The sequence below is a fragment of the Pseudophryne corroboree genome, chromosome 4, assembly GCF_028390025.1.
Source record: "Pseudophryne corroboree isolate aPseCor3 chromosome 4, aPseCor3.hap2, whole genome shotgun sequence".
NCBI classification, from domain to species: domain Eukaryota; kingdom Metazoa; phylum Chordata; class Amphibia; order Anura; family Myobatrachidae; genus Pseudophryne; species Pseudophryne corroboree.
The window spans coordinates 313,196,970-313,212,203 of NC_086447.1; the positions used below are offsets into that span (position 1 = coordinate 313,196,970).

At 48.0% G+C, this 15,234-nt stretch overlaps 1 protein-coding gene across 2 annotated transcripts in view; it reads right to left on the reverse strand.

Annotated features, from left to right (window-relative positions):
- The window catches only part of GNB4 (G protein subunit beta 4), a 342,421-nt gene that overhangs the window by 124,781 nt on the left and 202,406 nt on the right, over positions 1–15,234 (reverse strand). Inside the window, exon 1 of one of the 2 annotated variants that reach the window (XM_063916313.1) lies at positions 13,115–13,435. The exons of the other annotated variant lie outside the window; for it this stretch is intronic. The gene's annotated coding sequence lies outside the window, so the exon portion shown is untranslated. Of the gene's footprint in view, positions 1–13,114; positions 13,436–15,234 lie in introns of those variants that run through there. 2 annotated transcript variants of the gene reach the window in all.

The following is a 15,234-nucleotide window of genomic DNA, read 5'->3' on the forward strand; positions in this document are numbered from 1 at the left end:
CAATATCTTTCTCAGCAAACAATTAAATGCGTACCACAACTCACTCAGGGTTGGGGTAGATGACTCCTATCAAGGTGTCTTTGGCTTTCCAACACTTGATCTTTGCAAGGGGATATTACCCCAGAAAAATTCAAGACAAAACCAGAGAAAAAATTCCTCTTTGATAGTATAAAAGGAGGATTTATTAACAGCAGTCCAGAATATATCAAAGTGCTTCCAAGTAAAAACAAGATGATAAAATCACAAACAGTAGATCCGCAAAAAAATAAAATATAAAGTTTAAAAAAAGTTTAAAAAATCCTGGTTAGGTCATCCAGACTACTCACAGTACAGCTGTTCTACGCGTTTCGGTCCTTCCTGGACCTTTGTCAAGAACTCTGACACACTGGCTACTATAAAGGTATGTGGTTTTTATTGTAACTTTGTCCTGACAAAAGGTGCAAATTCAAAGGCACCTGAAACATTGATGCAAACTTGCTGTGAGCTGTCTACGTTATTGAAAAACCTAGGAGGGCCGGCCGTTTTTGCCGATATATATATATATATATATATATATATATATATATATCCTGACGCACTTATCCTCACAGGGTTCACAATATAGTGATAGCAAGGGTGTGATACACTTAACAAGGAGAGCACACACAGCAGCTATATGGCACACTCAGTCACAGGCAGCGCTCTGTCCCCACAATGCTGGACTTCACCACCGGCACTGTAAGGAGCCTAAAATAAATGCCTGTGCTCCCAAATCGTCCTGGCGGATATAATGGGGTCCCTGAGCAGTACAGTGTCCACGCCAGCTGCGCGGTCCGTCTCCCATGGGCCGCGAATGAATCGCGATTTTACCCTGTGGGACCCTCTTACCTCCTCCCCAAGTACAGCAGCCACGCGATCCAGGAGATTAGCAGCGGCGGTGTGCCAAATTACCGGTGCGTCTCCGCTGTAAGTAACCGGGAACCAGGCTGCGGGAGTATACAGCACCGCGAAGGGGAGGTGATGGAGCCGCAGTAAGGCACGTCTCCCAGACACAGAAGTGCTGCTGCCTTAGCATAATAGTAAAAGCTTTTTTTCAAATTTCTTCAGGGCTGCCTAAGGCAGCCCCCACCTGTTAGTGACCTGCACTGCAGGCACCAACTTTAAAACTGAGCTCCTGGGCACGGAGGAGGGGTTATATAGAGGAGGCGGTGCATCCTGGGAACAGTCAAAGTTTTTAGCCTGTTGGAGCCTTGGATCAAGATCCAACTCTACACCCCGATGTTATTCCCTGTGGAATACCAGTGTACCCCACTGCAGAAAGGATGTTTACAACACCTAGAGGCTGTTGCACAGAGCCCAGGCTAGTGGGAAAGGTCCTCTCCACGAAGGGAAACTAGACGCTACCCAGGCTAGTGCTGGGAGCAGACAGTCCAAGTGGGACTACAGTCAGGGATCAATGTGCTTGTTTGGCACTGAGGGCCAGGAGGCCAGTCCAGACCTGCATGTGGCAGGGAAGGACCACAAGCTCTGTGAATTAACCGCACTTGGGAAGTTGCAGCAGTCATCCAGACCAGGTCGGAGCCTGTGTTATCCCTGCAGGTAGCAGACAAGACTGTTATTCACAGATTTCTCCACTTTGAAAGGCACTATTAGTTGTTTAATGGGAGTCCTACACTCTGTCTATTGGGGATTGTTTCTGCAGACTACACTTCTATGTGAAAGGAAGAGGACATTTGGCTGCTTTTAGAAAATTACAACTTACTGCTACGCAATCGCCCTAAGAGCCCAATACTAAGTCAATAAAACAGCAATTAACTGTGTACCTGGATAAACCATGTTGCAATACAAAAGGTGCAAATACATTTATCATTTTGTTTGCAGGGTAAACACTGGCTGCTTTTGAACACAGCATATAAATACTGGGCAGCTTTATTTAACACTGCAATTTAGATACAAGTTTGGACACGCCCCTCAAATTTAAATCTCTACACAGTTTAAATCTGCCCAATGTGAAATACAACATGGTTTTGCCAAGGTGCATAGTTACTTGCTTACGTTTGATTTGCTCCCTACTAAGAATCAAGCCCTAATGGAGCTGTGAACAGAGAAAATTTAAGAACCACTATGCTACACTGCAAAAGTTTAGAGACACTGCAGGGTTGTTACAGAACGCAGAACTAAACGTCTGTTGTACGCAAACCTATCACTGCATGAGACTCCAGAGGTAACCAGCTCTCATGTAAGCTAAATTCAGAGAGGGTGTGCTGACGGGCTATGCAAAGTTGAGCATATGTGCATTTTATGCACGAGGGATAAAACATGTGCATGTGTGCAGGGATAATGATAGAAGCTATTAAATCAAACATACAGATAAAGGGTAGTCAGCCTGTACAGATGTATACACCTCTAAATATACGCATTTTGTCACGCATGCATTTTATGATCGCAGCAGCGAAAACACATATGGGGGTATTCAATAAGTGCCTTTTTTTCGACCAGATGAAAAAAAAAAAACTGCTTCCTCTTCGCCCGTTTATAGGTCGAATTTACATTTGACCTAATCAATGCCGTGCCATTTTTTCGACTGGTCGAAAATTACGCACAGGCGAAAACCATGTAGATCTGCGAATTTGCTGCCGATCCATGCGTCTTGTTGAATTTGCGGGAGTTTGACAGTTTTTGAGGCCATTTTCACCCATGCAGATTCGGGGGAAGAAAAAAAAACAGGCATGGCCATAAATGGATTCAAAAACGGGTGAAAACGCCCGCTATGGAATACACTGACGTCAAATTAATGTGTCCGTCAACTTATCACGTATCCTTTGTTTTCGCCCAGGGACAGGTAATTTCTTCGGTGTTACAAACAAAATAGATTGCTCAAACAAAAAAACAACACACACACACAACGCACAGTAAAGTCCTGTTAATGTCCGAAAAATTATTGGGAATAATAAGAATTTACTTACCGATAATTCTATTTCTCGGAGTCCGTAGTGGATGCTGGGGTTCCTGAAAGGACCATGGGGAATAGCGGCTCCGCAGGAGACAGGGCACAAAAGTAAAGCTTTCCGATCAGGTGGTGTGCACTGGCTCCTCCCCCTATGACCCTCCTCCAAGCCAGTTAGGTACTGTGCCCGGACGAGCGTACACAATAAGGGAGGAATTTGGAATCCCGGGTAAGACTCATACCAGCCACACCAATCACACCGTACAACTTGTGATCTAAACCCAGTTAACAGTATGATAACAGCGGAGCCTCTGAAAAGATGGCTCACAACAATAATAACCCGATTTTTGTAACTATGTACAAGTATTGCAGATAATCCGCACTTGGGATGGGCGCCCAGCATCCACTACGGACTCCGAGAAATAGAATTATCGGTAAGTAAATTCTTATTTTCTCTATCGTCCTAGTGGATGCTGGGGTTCCTGAAAGGACCATGGGGATTATACCAAAGCTCCCAAACGGGCGGGAGAGTGCGGATGACTCTGCAGCACCGAATGAGAGAACTCCAGGTCCTCCTTAGCCAGGGTATCAAATTTGTAGAATTTAGCAAACGTGTTTGCCCCTGACCAAGTAGCTGCTCGGCAAATTTGTAAAGCCGAGACCCCTCGGGCAGCCGCCCAAGATGAGCCCACCTTCCTTGTGGAATGGGCATTTACATATTTTGGCTGTGGCAGGCCTGCCACAGAATGTGCAAGCTGAATTGTATTACACATCCAACTAGCAATAGTCTGCTTAGAAGCAAGAGCACCCAGTTTTTTGGGTGCATACAGGATAACAGCAAGTCAGTTTTCCTGACTCCAGCCGTCCTGGAACATATTTTCAGGGCCCTGACAACATCTAGCAACTTGGAGTCCTCCAAGTCCCTAGTAGGTGCAAGGCACCACAATAAGCTGGTTCAGGTGAAACACTGACACCACCTTAGGGAGAGAACTGGGGACGAGTCCGCAGCTCTGCCCTGTCCGAATGGACAAACAGATATGGGCTTTTTTGAGAAAAAACCACCAATTTGACACTCGCCTGGTCCAGGCCAGGGCCAAGAGCATGGTCACTTTTCATGTGAGATGCTTCAAATCCACAGATTTGACTGGTTTTAAACCAATGTGATTTGAGGAATCCCAGAACTACGTTGAGATCCCACAGTGCCACTGGAGGCACAAAAGGGGGTTGTATATGCAATACTCCCTTGACAAACTTCTGGACTTCAGGAACTGAAGCCAATTCTTTCTGGAAGAAAATCGACAGGGCCGAAATTTGAACCTTAATGGACCCCAATTTGAGGCCCATAGACACTCCTGTTTGCAGGAAATGCAGGAAACGACCGAGTTGAAATTTCTTTGTAGGGCCTTCCTGGCCTCACACCACGCAACATATTTTCGCCACATGTGGTGATAATGTTGTGCGGTCACCTCCTTTCTGGCTTTGACCAGGGTAGGAATGACCTCTTCCGGAATGCCTTTTTCCCTTAGGATCCGGCTTTCCACCGCCATGCCGACAAACGCAGCTGCGGTAAGTCTTGGAACAGACATGGTACTTGCTGAAGCAAGTCCCTTCTTAGCGGCAGAGGCCATAAGACCTCTGTAAGCATCTCTTGAAGTTCCGGGTACCAAGTCCTTCTTGGCCAATCCGGAGCCATGAGTATAGTTCTTACTCCTCTACGTCTTATAATTCTCAGCACCTTAGGTATGAGAAGCAGAGGAGGGAACACATACACCGACTGGTACACCCACGGTGTTACCAGAACGTCCACAGCTATTGCCTGAGGGTCTCTTGACCTGGCGCAATACCTGTCCCGTTTTTTGTTCAGACGGGACGCCATCATGTCCACCTTTGGTATTTCCCAACGGTTTACAATCATGTGGAAAAAACTTCCCGATGAAGTTTCCACTCTCCCGGGTGGAGGTCGTGCCTGCTGAGGAAGTCTGCTTCCCAGTTTCCATTCCCGGGATGAAACACTGCTGACAGTGCTATCACATGATTTTCCGCCCAGCGAAAAGTCCTTGCAGTTTTTGCCATTGCCCTCCTGCTTCTTGTGTCGCCCTGTCTGTTTACGTGGGCGACTGCCGTGATGTTTTTCCCACTGGATCAATACCGGCTGACCTTGAAGCAGAGGTCTTGCTAAGCTTAGAGCATTATAAATTTACCCTTAGCTCCAGTATATTTATGTGGAGAAAAGTCTCCAGACTTGATCACACTCCCTGGAAATTTTTTCCTTGTGTGACTGCTCCCCAGCCTCTCGGGCTGGGCTCCGTGGTCACCAGCATCCAATCCTGAATGCCGAATCTGCGGCCCTCTAGAAGATGAGCACTCTATAACCACCACAGGAGAGACACCCTTGTCCTTGGATATAGGGTTATCCGCTGATGCATCTGGACCATTTGTCCAGCAGATCCCACTGAAAAGTTCTTGCGTGAAATCTGCCGAATGGAATTGCTTCGTAGGAAGCCACCATTTTTACCAGGACCCTTGTGCAATGATGCACTGTTTTTAGGAGGTTCCTGACTAGCTCGGATAACTCCCTGGCTTTCTCTTCCGGGAGAAACACCTTTTTCTGGACTGTGTCCAGAATCATCCCTAGGCACAGCAGACGTTTCGTCGGGATCAGCTGCGATTTTGGAATATTTAGAATCCACCCGTGCTGTTGTAGCAGTATCCTAGATAGTGCTACTCCGACCTCCAACTGTTCCCTGGACTATGCCCTTATCAGGAGATCGTCCAAGTAAGGGATAATTAAGACGCCTTTTCTTCGAAGAAGAATCATCATTTCGGCCATTACCTTGGTAAAGACCCGGGGTGCCGCGGACAATCCAAACGGCAGCGTCTGAAACTGATAGTGACAGTTCTGCACCACGAACCTGAGGTACCCTTAGTAAGAAGGGCAATTTTGGGACATAGAGGTAAGCATCCCTGATGTCCCGGGACACTATATAGTCCCCTTCTTCCTGGTTCGTTATCACTGCTCTGAGTGACTCCATCTTGATTTGAACCTTTGTAAGTGTTCAAATTTTTTTTTTTTTTTTTAGAATAAGTCTCACCTAGCCTTCTGGCTTCAGTACCACAATATAGTGTGGAATAATACCCCTTTTCTTATAGTAGGAGGGGTAATTTAATTATCACCTGCTGGGAATACAGCTTGTGAATTTTTTCCCATACTGCCTCCTTGTCGGAGGGAGACCTTGGTAAAGCAGACTTCATGAGCCTGCGAAGGGGAAACGTCTCGACATTCCAATCTGTACCCCTGGGATACTACTTGTAGGATCCAGGGGTCCTGTATGGTCTCAGCGCCATGCTGAGAACTTGTCAGAAGCGGTGGAACGCTTCTGTTCCTGGGTATGGGCTGCCTGCTGCAGTCTTCTTCCCTTTCCTCTATCCCTGGGCAGATATGATCTTATAGGGACGAAAGGACTGAGGCTGAAAAGACGGTGTCTTTTTCTGCAGAGATGTGACTTAGGGTAAAAACGGTGGATTTTCCAGCAGTTGCCGTGGCCACCAGGTCCGATGGACCGACCCCAAATAACTCCTCTTCCTTTATACGGCAATACACCTTTGTGCCGTTTGGAATCTGCATCACCTGACCACTGTCGTGTCCATAACATCTTCTGGCAGTTATGGACATCGCATTTACTCTTGATGCCAGAGTGGAAATATCCCTCTGTGCATCTCGCATATATAGAAATGCATCCTTTAAATGCTCTATAGTCAATAAAATACTGTCCCTGTCAAGGGTATCAATATTTTTAGTCAGGGAATCCGACCAAGCCACCCCAGCTCTGCACATCCAGGCTGAGGCGATCGCTGGTCGCAGTATAACACCAGTATGTGTGTATATACTTTTTATGATATTTTCCAGCCTCCTGTCAGCTGGTCCTTGAGGACGGCCCTATCTATAGACGGTACCGCCACTTGTTTTGATAAGCGTGTGAGCGCCTTATCCACCCTAAGGGGTGTTTCCCAACGCGCCCTAACTTCTGGCGGGAAAGGGTATACCGCCCATAATTTTCTATCGGGGGGAACCCACGCATCATCACACACTTTATTTAATTTATCTGATTCAGGAAAAACTATGGTAGTTTTTTCACATCCCACATAATACCCTCTTTTGTGGTACTTGTAGTATCAGAAATATGTAACACCTCCTTCATTGCCTTTAACGTGTGGCCCTAATAAGGAATACGTTTGTTTATTCACCGTCGACACTGGATTCAGTGTCCCTGTCTGTGTCTGTGTCGACCGACTAAAGTAAACGGGCGTTTTAAAACCCTGACGGTGTTTTTGAGACGTCTGGACCGGTACTAATTGTTTGTCGGCCGTCTCATGTCGTCAACCGACCTTGCAGCGTGTTGACATTATCACGTAATTCCCTAAATAAGCCATCCATTCCGGTGTCGACTCCCTAGAGAGTGACATCACCATTACAGGCAATTGCTCCGCCTCCTCACCAACATCGTCCTCCTACATGTCGACACACACGTACCGACATACAGCACACACACAGGGAATGCTCTGATAGAAGGACAGGACCCACTAGCCCTTTGGAGAGACAGAGGGAGAGTTTGCCAGCACACACCAAAAACGCTATAATTATATAGGGACAACCTTATATAAGTGTTTTCCCTTATAGCATCTTTTTTATATATTTCTAACGCCAAATTAGTGCCCCCCCTCTCTGTTTTAACCCTGTTTCTGTAGTGCAGTGCAGGGGAGAGCCTGGGAGCCTTCCCTCCAGCCTTTCTGTGAGGGAAAATGGCGCTGTGTGCTGAGGAGATAGGCCCCGCCCCTTTTTCGGCGGCCTCGTCTCCCGCTCTTAACGGATTTTGGCAGGGGTTAAATATCTCCATATAGCCTCCGGAGGCTATATGTGAGGTATTTTTAGCCAAAATAGGTATTCATTTGCCTCCCAGGGCGCCCCCCTCCCAGCGCCCTGCACCCTCAGTGACTGCCGTGTGAAGTGTGCTGAGAGGAAAATGGCGCACAGCTGCAGTGCTGTGCGCTACCTTTAGAAGACTGAGGAGTCTTCTGCCGCCGATTCTGGACCTCTTCTTACTTCAGCATCTGCAAGGGGGCCGGCGGCAAGGCTCCGGTGACCATCCAGGCTGTACCTGCGATCGTCCCTCTGGAGCTGATGTCCAGTAGCCAAGAAGCCAATCCATCCTGCACGCAGGTGAGTTCACTTCTTCTCCCCTAAGTCCCTCGTTGCAGTGATCCTGTTGCCAGCAGGACTCACTGTAAAATAAAAAACCTAAGCTAAACTTTTCTAAGCAGCTCTTTAGGAGAGCCACCTAGATTGCACCCTTCTCGGCCGGGCACAAAAATCTAACTGGCTTGGAGGAGGGTCATAGGGGGAGGAGCCAGTGCACACCACCTGATCGGAAAGCTTTACTTTTGTGCCCTGTCTCCTGCGGAGCCGCTATTCCCCATGGTCCTTTCAGGAACCCCAGCATCCACTAGGACGATAGAGAAAATTGAATTCTCCCTCATAAGATAAAATATTTTCTTCTCTGCATTATAAATTCAACTTATACTGGCGGATACATTTTACTAAGGATCAATTTAAAACCAGCTTGAATTAATCAACATCGATGTTTACATTCGACCAAATCAATCTCTAGCCAATTTACCTGCAAGTATCATCTATTTTCTTCTAAATGTACTGTTCCATTTTTTACAGATATAATGCACACTTGTTTTTTTTAAAGGTCTACATAAGGACTTATCAAAATACACATCTTTCCAAGGGGGTTATTCAGGTTTGATAGCGCACTTTGCTTTTTTGGTTTGGTGACAAACTTGAATAAGGGCCTTAGGGCCTAATTCAGCTTGAGTTGAGGTTTCACCCTTCCCCGCTAAAATGCGAGCGCTTCGCTGAACAGTGAAGTGCTCGCATCTCTAGGGTAGCCCCCTGCCTTTGCAGCTACGCAGTCACCAGGTCGTCATGTTTTGGGTTGCAGCGGCTGCGTGTGACAAACGGTTTGGACAAGCCTCCGTTGTTTGGTTGTTAAGTCCTACCCTCTATTCTTCTCACTTTCTATCATTATTATTTGTGTCTTCTATTATTATTATTATCATCATCAGTATATATATATAATTTTACATACACAAACATCTTACGTGTTTCCCCTTTCTGTACTCGCACCCAATTTCAATTTCCTTCAATTCGCATAGGTGTGTATTTATAAACATATGGTTTCTAAGCTGGGGATTTTTGTATGGGATGTGTCACTCTATATTATATAACAGAAGTGGTTCTCTGCAGCAATAACATTAATATATTCTCATACTGTAGATCTTTTTGAAGTGCATGCAGAGACGCAATTAATATAACTCCTAATTTTTCTCAGAACTTAAAGAAAACACAAATGAAGATGACCATTTGCCTTGAGAAAATGCCACATCCTGGGGTGGGAAAATATGTGTGGACATAGTTTTAAACAGCCTGAAAGTTCAATTGATAGGTAGCCGAAAGCAGACAAGCAGGCTATGGATCCATTCAGCAGAGAAGCCAGTGACAGCAACGTGGATGCAATTTTTAGATAACAGGTTTTTTAGAAATATGGCCCATTAAAGGCAGAGATACGCAATGTACTAATGCTCATAGAAATGTTGCCACTGTTTGCTATTTAAGAGCAATCAGAAGATTGATTACGTACTATTATATGAAGGATGTGATACAGGTTGAGTATCCCTTATCCAAAATGCTTGGGACCAGAAGTATTTTGGATATGGGATTTTTCCGTATTTTGGAATAATTGCATACCATAATGAGATATCATGGTGATGGGACCTAAGTCTAAGCACAGAATGCATTTATGTTACATATACACCGTATACACACAGCCTGAAGGTTATTTTAGCCAATATTTTTAATAACTTTGTGCATTAAACAAAGTGTGTGTACATTCACACAATTCATTTATGTTTCATTATATACACCTTATACACACAGCCTGAAGGTCATTTAATACCATTTTTTTAATAACTTTGTGTATTAAACAAAGTTTGTGCACATTGAGCCATCAGAAAACAAAGGTTTCACTATCTCACTCTCACTCAAAAAATTCCGTATTTCGGAATATTCCGTATTTTGGAATATTTGGATATGGGATACTCAACCTGTAGTTGAATTAGAAAAATAAAAAAATAAAATGACCAGTAGAATCACTAAAATGTTATGACCTGGGAAGACAATTGAGTGAATGTTTAAGTCTCCACTATAACTAGTGTGGAGGGGAAAAAAAAGGTGGAAACAAATGCTAAATATGTTGCCTAGGAATGATGGAGAAAAGGGTTTGGATTTGGAAAAGGAAAATAATTGTGTATTGATTTGCATGTAGGCGTGATAAAAGAATAAACTAGCAATGCTGAAATGATCGGAAATTTGGGGTATTTAGAGTAACAGAACTATTTTTATCTGAACTGGAAAGATTTGCTACTGATGGAGACTTTAATGATAACAAAGAGAATGACTAGAAGATAGCAGCAATAATGAGGAAGTGGATGGTGCAGCAGCAATGCTCATAAGGAAAAAGAAAAGAACTACTGCAAACTATTGGGACATGAAGATAACAGTACGGACAATGAGGGTGGGGTATAGAAAGAGAGAGAAGAGCCAGGGTGTGAGTGAAGAAGGGTAATGGAAAGGAGATTGTGGGGCCAGGGTGAGGGGGGGGGGGGGGGGGGGGATTAGGAAGGCTAGGATGGGTTACGGAGGAGAGATGGGGTTGGGATGTGAGGGAGGGAGCAGGGTTATGAAGGAGAGCATGAGGCTGTGATGTGAGTGAAAGACCAGGGTGATGGAGGAGAGCATGGGGCTGAAATGTAAGTGAAGGAGCAGAGTGATGGAAGAGAGGACAGTCTGGAGTGCGAGGGAGGGTGATGGAGGAGAGGAATGGGGCCAGGGAGTAAGTGAGGGAGGGTGATGGAGGGGAGGACAGACGCTGTAATGGTTAGCATTACTGCCTCACAGCACTGAGGTCATGGCTTCGATTCCCACCATGGCCCTAACTGTGTGGAGTTTGTATATTCTCCCTGTGCTTGCGTTGTTTCCGCCGGGTACTCCGGTTTCCTCCCACAATCCAAAAATATACTGGTAGGGTAATTAGCTCCCTACAAAGTAACCTCAGCGTGAATGTGTGTGTGTATATGTGGTAGGGAATATAGATTGTAAGCTCCACTGGGGAAAGGGTTGGAGGATGGAGGAGGCTAGGATGGGACCGGTGTGAAGGGGAGGATGGGGCCAGGGAATGAAGGAAGCAGCGTGATATAATAGAGAATGGGGCCGGTAAGTGAGTAAGGGTAATGGAGGAAAGGATGGGACCAGGGTGTGAGAGAAGGAGGGTGATGGAGGAGAGGATGGGGCCAGGGAGTGAGGGAATGTGATGGAGAAGAGGATGGGGCCAAAATGTGAGGGAGGGAGCAAGGTGATGGAGGAGAGCATGGGGCTGGGATGTGAGTGAAAGAGCAGGGTGGTGGAGGAGAGCATGGGGCTGGAAAGTGAGGGTGGGTGATGGAGGAGAGGAATGGGGTGAGGGAGGGTGATGGAGGGGAGGACGGGGCCAGGGTCGGAGGGAAGGAGGATGATGGAGGCTAGGATGGGACCGGAGTGAAGGGGAGGATGGGGCCAGGGAGTGAAGGAAGCAGGGTGATATAATAGAGGATGGGACCGGGGAGTGAGCAAGGGTAATGGAGGAGAGGATGGGACCAGGGTGTGAGGTAAGGAGGGTGATGGAGAAGAGGATGGGGCTGGGATGTGAGGGAAGGAGCATGGTGATCGAGGAGAGCATGGGGCTGGGATGTGAGGGAGGAAGCAAGGTGATGGATGAGAGCATGGGGCTAGTATGTGAGGGAGGAAGCAGGGTGATGGAGGGGAGGATGGGGCCAGGGTGTGTGGGACGGAGAATGATGGAGGCTAGGAAGAGACCACTGTGGAGGATTGAGCTGGGGAGTGAAGGAAGCAGGGTGATTTAATGGCGGACAAGACCGGGGTGTGAGTGAGGAGAGCATGGGGCTGGGATGAGAGGGTGGGAGCAGGGTTTTGTAGAGCATATGGGCTGGGATGTGAGGGAGGGAGCAAGGTGATGGAGAGGAGTATGGGGAGTGAGGGTGATGGGAGTGAGGGTGATGGAGGGGAGGCTGGGGCCAGGGTGTGTGGGAGGGAGAATTATGGAGGCTAGGAAGGGACCACTGTGGATGGGAGAATGGGGCTGGGGAGTGAAGAAAGAAGGGTGAAATAATGGAGGATGGGACCGGGCTTTGAGTGAGTGAGGGTGATGGAGCAAAGCATGGGGCTGGGATGTGAGGGAGGGAGTAGGGTGATGGAGCAGGGATGTGAGGGAGGGAGCAAGATGATGGAGAGCATGGGGCTAGGATGTGAGGGAGGAAGCAAGGTGATGGGAGAGCATGGGGCTGGAATATGAGGGAGGAAGCAGGGTGATGGAGGGGAGCATAGGGTTGGGATGTGAGTGAAGGAGCAGGGTGATGGAGGCGAGGATGGGCTGGAGTGTGAAGGAGGGTGATGGCGAAGAAGAATGGGGTGAGGGAGGGTGATGGAGCCAGGGTCTGAGGGAAGGAGGCTAGGATGGACGGATGGATGGTGTCGGTGAGAGAAAGAAGCAGGGTGTTATAATGGAGGATGGGCCAGGGGAGTGAGGGAAGGAGCAGGGGGATGGAGGGGATGATGAGGCCAGAATGTAAGGAATTGTGATGGAGGGGAGGATGGTGCTGGGAAAAGAGAGAAGAAACAGGGTGATGGAGGGGAGGATGGGACCGGGGAGTGAGCAGGAAGATGCAGGGGAGGAAGAGACCGGAATGTGAGAGGAGTGTGATGGAGGGGAGGATGGGGACAGGGTGAGGGAAGGATGATGAAGGCTAGGATGGCACCGGTGGGGAGGGGAGGATGGGGACGGGGAGTGAGGGAAGGAGCAGGGTGATGGAGGGGAGGATGGGGCAGGGATGTGACGGTGGGTGATGGAGGGGAGGATGGGGCCGGGGAGTGAAGGAAGGAGCAGGGTGATGGAGGGGAGGATGGGGCCGGGATGTGACGGTGGGTGATGGAGGGGAGGATGGGGCCGGTGAGGGGGAGAAGGAGGGCGGAACAGGCCTATGCTAATGCCGGGGATGGGTATACAACATTACCCGTTCTGGCCCACGGCCTCCGGTTCTGTGATCCTCAATCCCCGCCGCCTCTTCAGCCCGAGATCCCGTTAGAAGGAGCGGCCTCTGGCAGCCTGTATCACACGGCCCCGAGATCCGCCACACCCAGACACCAACCACCGACACCGCGGGAAGGGGGTGTCCTACACTAACACCTCATAGACGTGACAGCCTGGTACGGCGCTCCGGGCTCGCTCATCCCCGTGCTGCCCCGGTGTACGGACGCTGCGCACTTCCCCCTCCTGTAGCGCTGTACCGCCAAGCACTGACACACGACGCCGGAGCCCGACTGCTCGTCACCCCCCGACAGGACAATGGTATAACCCACAGCAAGAGCACGGACGCTACCAAATAACGCGAAGGGGAGGGGAGACCAGACAGAAAGCTTCCTTTATCAAATCATCTTGTCCTGCCAGCAACAGAGAAATACAAATATCACTAACAGTAACAGGAAGAAGAGCCTTTACTGGTTAGTGCACACAGCAACACCTGCCAACACGCTCAGATTTGTGTGTCTGTGTAATCTTATATATATATATATATATATATATATATATATATATTTCTCTATCGTCCTAAGTGGATGCTGGGGTTCCTGAAAGGACCATGGGGAATAGCGGCTCCGCAGGAGACAGGGCACAAAAAAGTAAAGCTTTACTAGGTCAGGTGGTGTGCACTGGCTCCTCCCCCCACGACCCTCCTCCAGACTCCTGTTAGATTTTGTGCCCGAACGAGAAGGGTGCAATCTAGGTGGCTCTCCTAAAGAGCTGCTTAGAGAAAGTTTAGTTTAGGTTTTTTTCTTTACAGTGAGTCCTGCTGGCAACAGGATCACTGCAACGTGGGACTTAGGGGGAAAGTAGTAAACTCACCTGCATGCAGAGTGGATTTGCTGCTTGGCTACTGGACACCATTAGCTCCAGAGGGATCGAACACAGGCCCAGCCGTGGAGTCCGGTCCCGGAGCCGCGCCGCCGACCCCCTTGCAGATGCTGAAGCGTGAAGAGGTCCGGAAACCGGCGGCTGAAGACTCCTCAGTCTTCATAAGGTAGCGCACAGCACTGCAGCTGTGCGCCATTTTCCTCTCAGCACACTTCACTGGGCAGTCACTGAGGGTGCAGAGCGCTGGGGGGGGGCGCTCTGAGAGGCAAATATAAACCTTATACAAGGCTAAAAATACCTCACATATAGCCCATAGGGGCTATATGGAGATATTTAACCCCTGCCTGACTGGAAAAATAGCGGGAGAAGAACCCGCCGAAAAAGGGGCGGGGCCTATCTCCTCAGCACACGGCGCCATTTTCTGTCACAGCTCCGCTGGTCAGAACGGCTCCCAGGTCTCTCCCCTGCACTGCACTACAGAAACAGGGTAAAACAGAGAGGGGGGGCACATTAATGGCTATATATATATATATTAAAGCAGCTATAAGGGAGCACTTAATATAAGGATATCCCTTGTATATATAGCGCTTTGTGGTGTGTGCTGGCAGACTCTCCCTCTGTCTCCCCAAAAGGGCTAGTGGGTCCTGTCTTCATTAGAGCATTCCCTGTGAGTTTGCGGTGTGTGTCGGTACGTGGTGTCGACATGTATGAGGACGATATTGGTGTGGAGGCGGAGCAATTGCCAAATATGCAGATGTCACCCCCCAGGGGGTCGACACCAGAATGGATGCCTTTATTTGTGGAATTACGTGATGGTTTATCTTCCCTTAAACAGTCAGTTGAGGACATGAGGCGGCCGGACAATCAATTAATGCCTGTCCAGGCGCCTCAAACACCGTCAGGGGCTGTAAAACGCCCTTTGCCTCAGTCGGTCGACACAGACCCAGACACGGGCACTGATTCCAGTGACGACGGTAGAAATTCAAACGTATTTTCCAGTAGGGCCACACGTTATATGATTTTGGCAATGAAGGAGACGTTACATTTAGCTGATACTACAGATACCGTAAAACAGGGTATTATGTATGGTGTGAAAAAACTACAAACAGTTTTTCCTGAATCAGAAGAATTAAATGACGTGTGTGATGAAGCGTGGGTTGCTCCTGATAAAAAGTTGATAATTTCAAAAAAGTTATTGGCATTATACCCTTTCCCGCCAGAGGT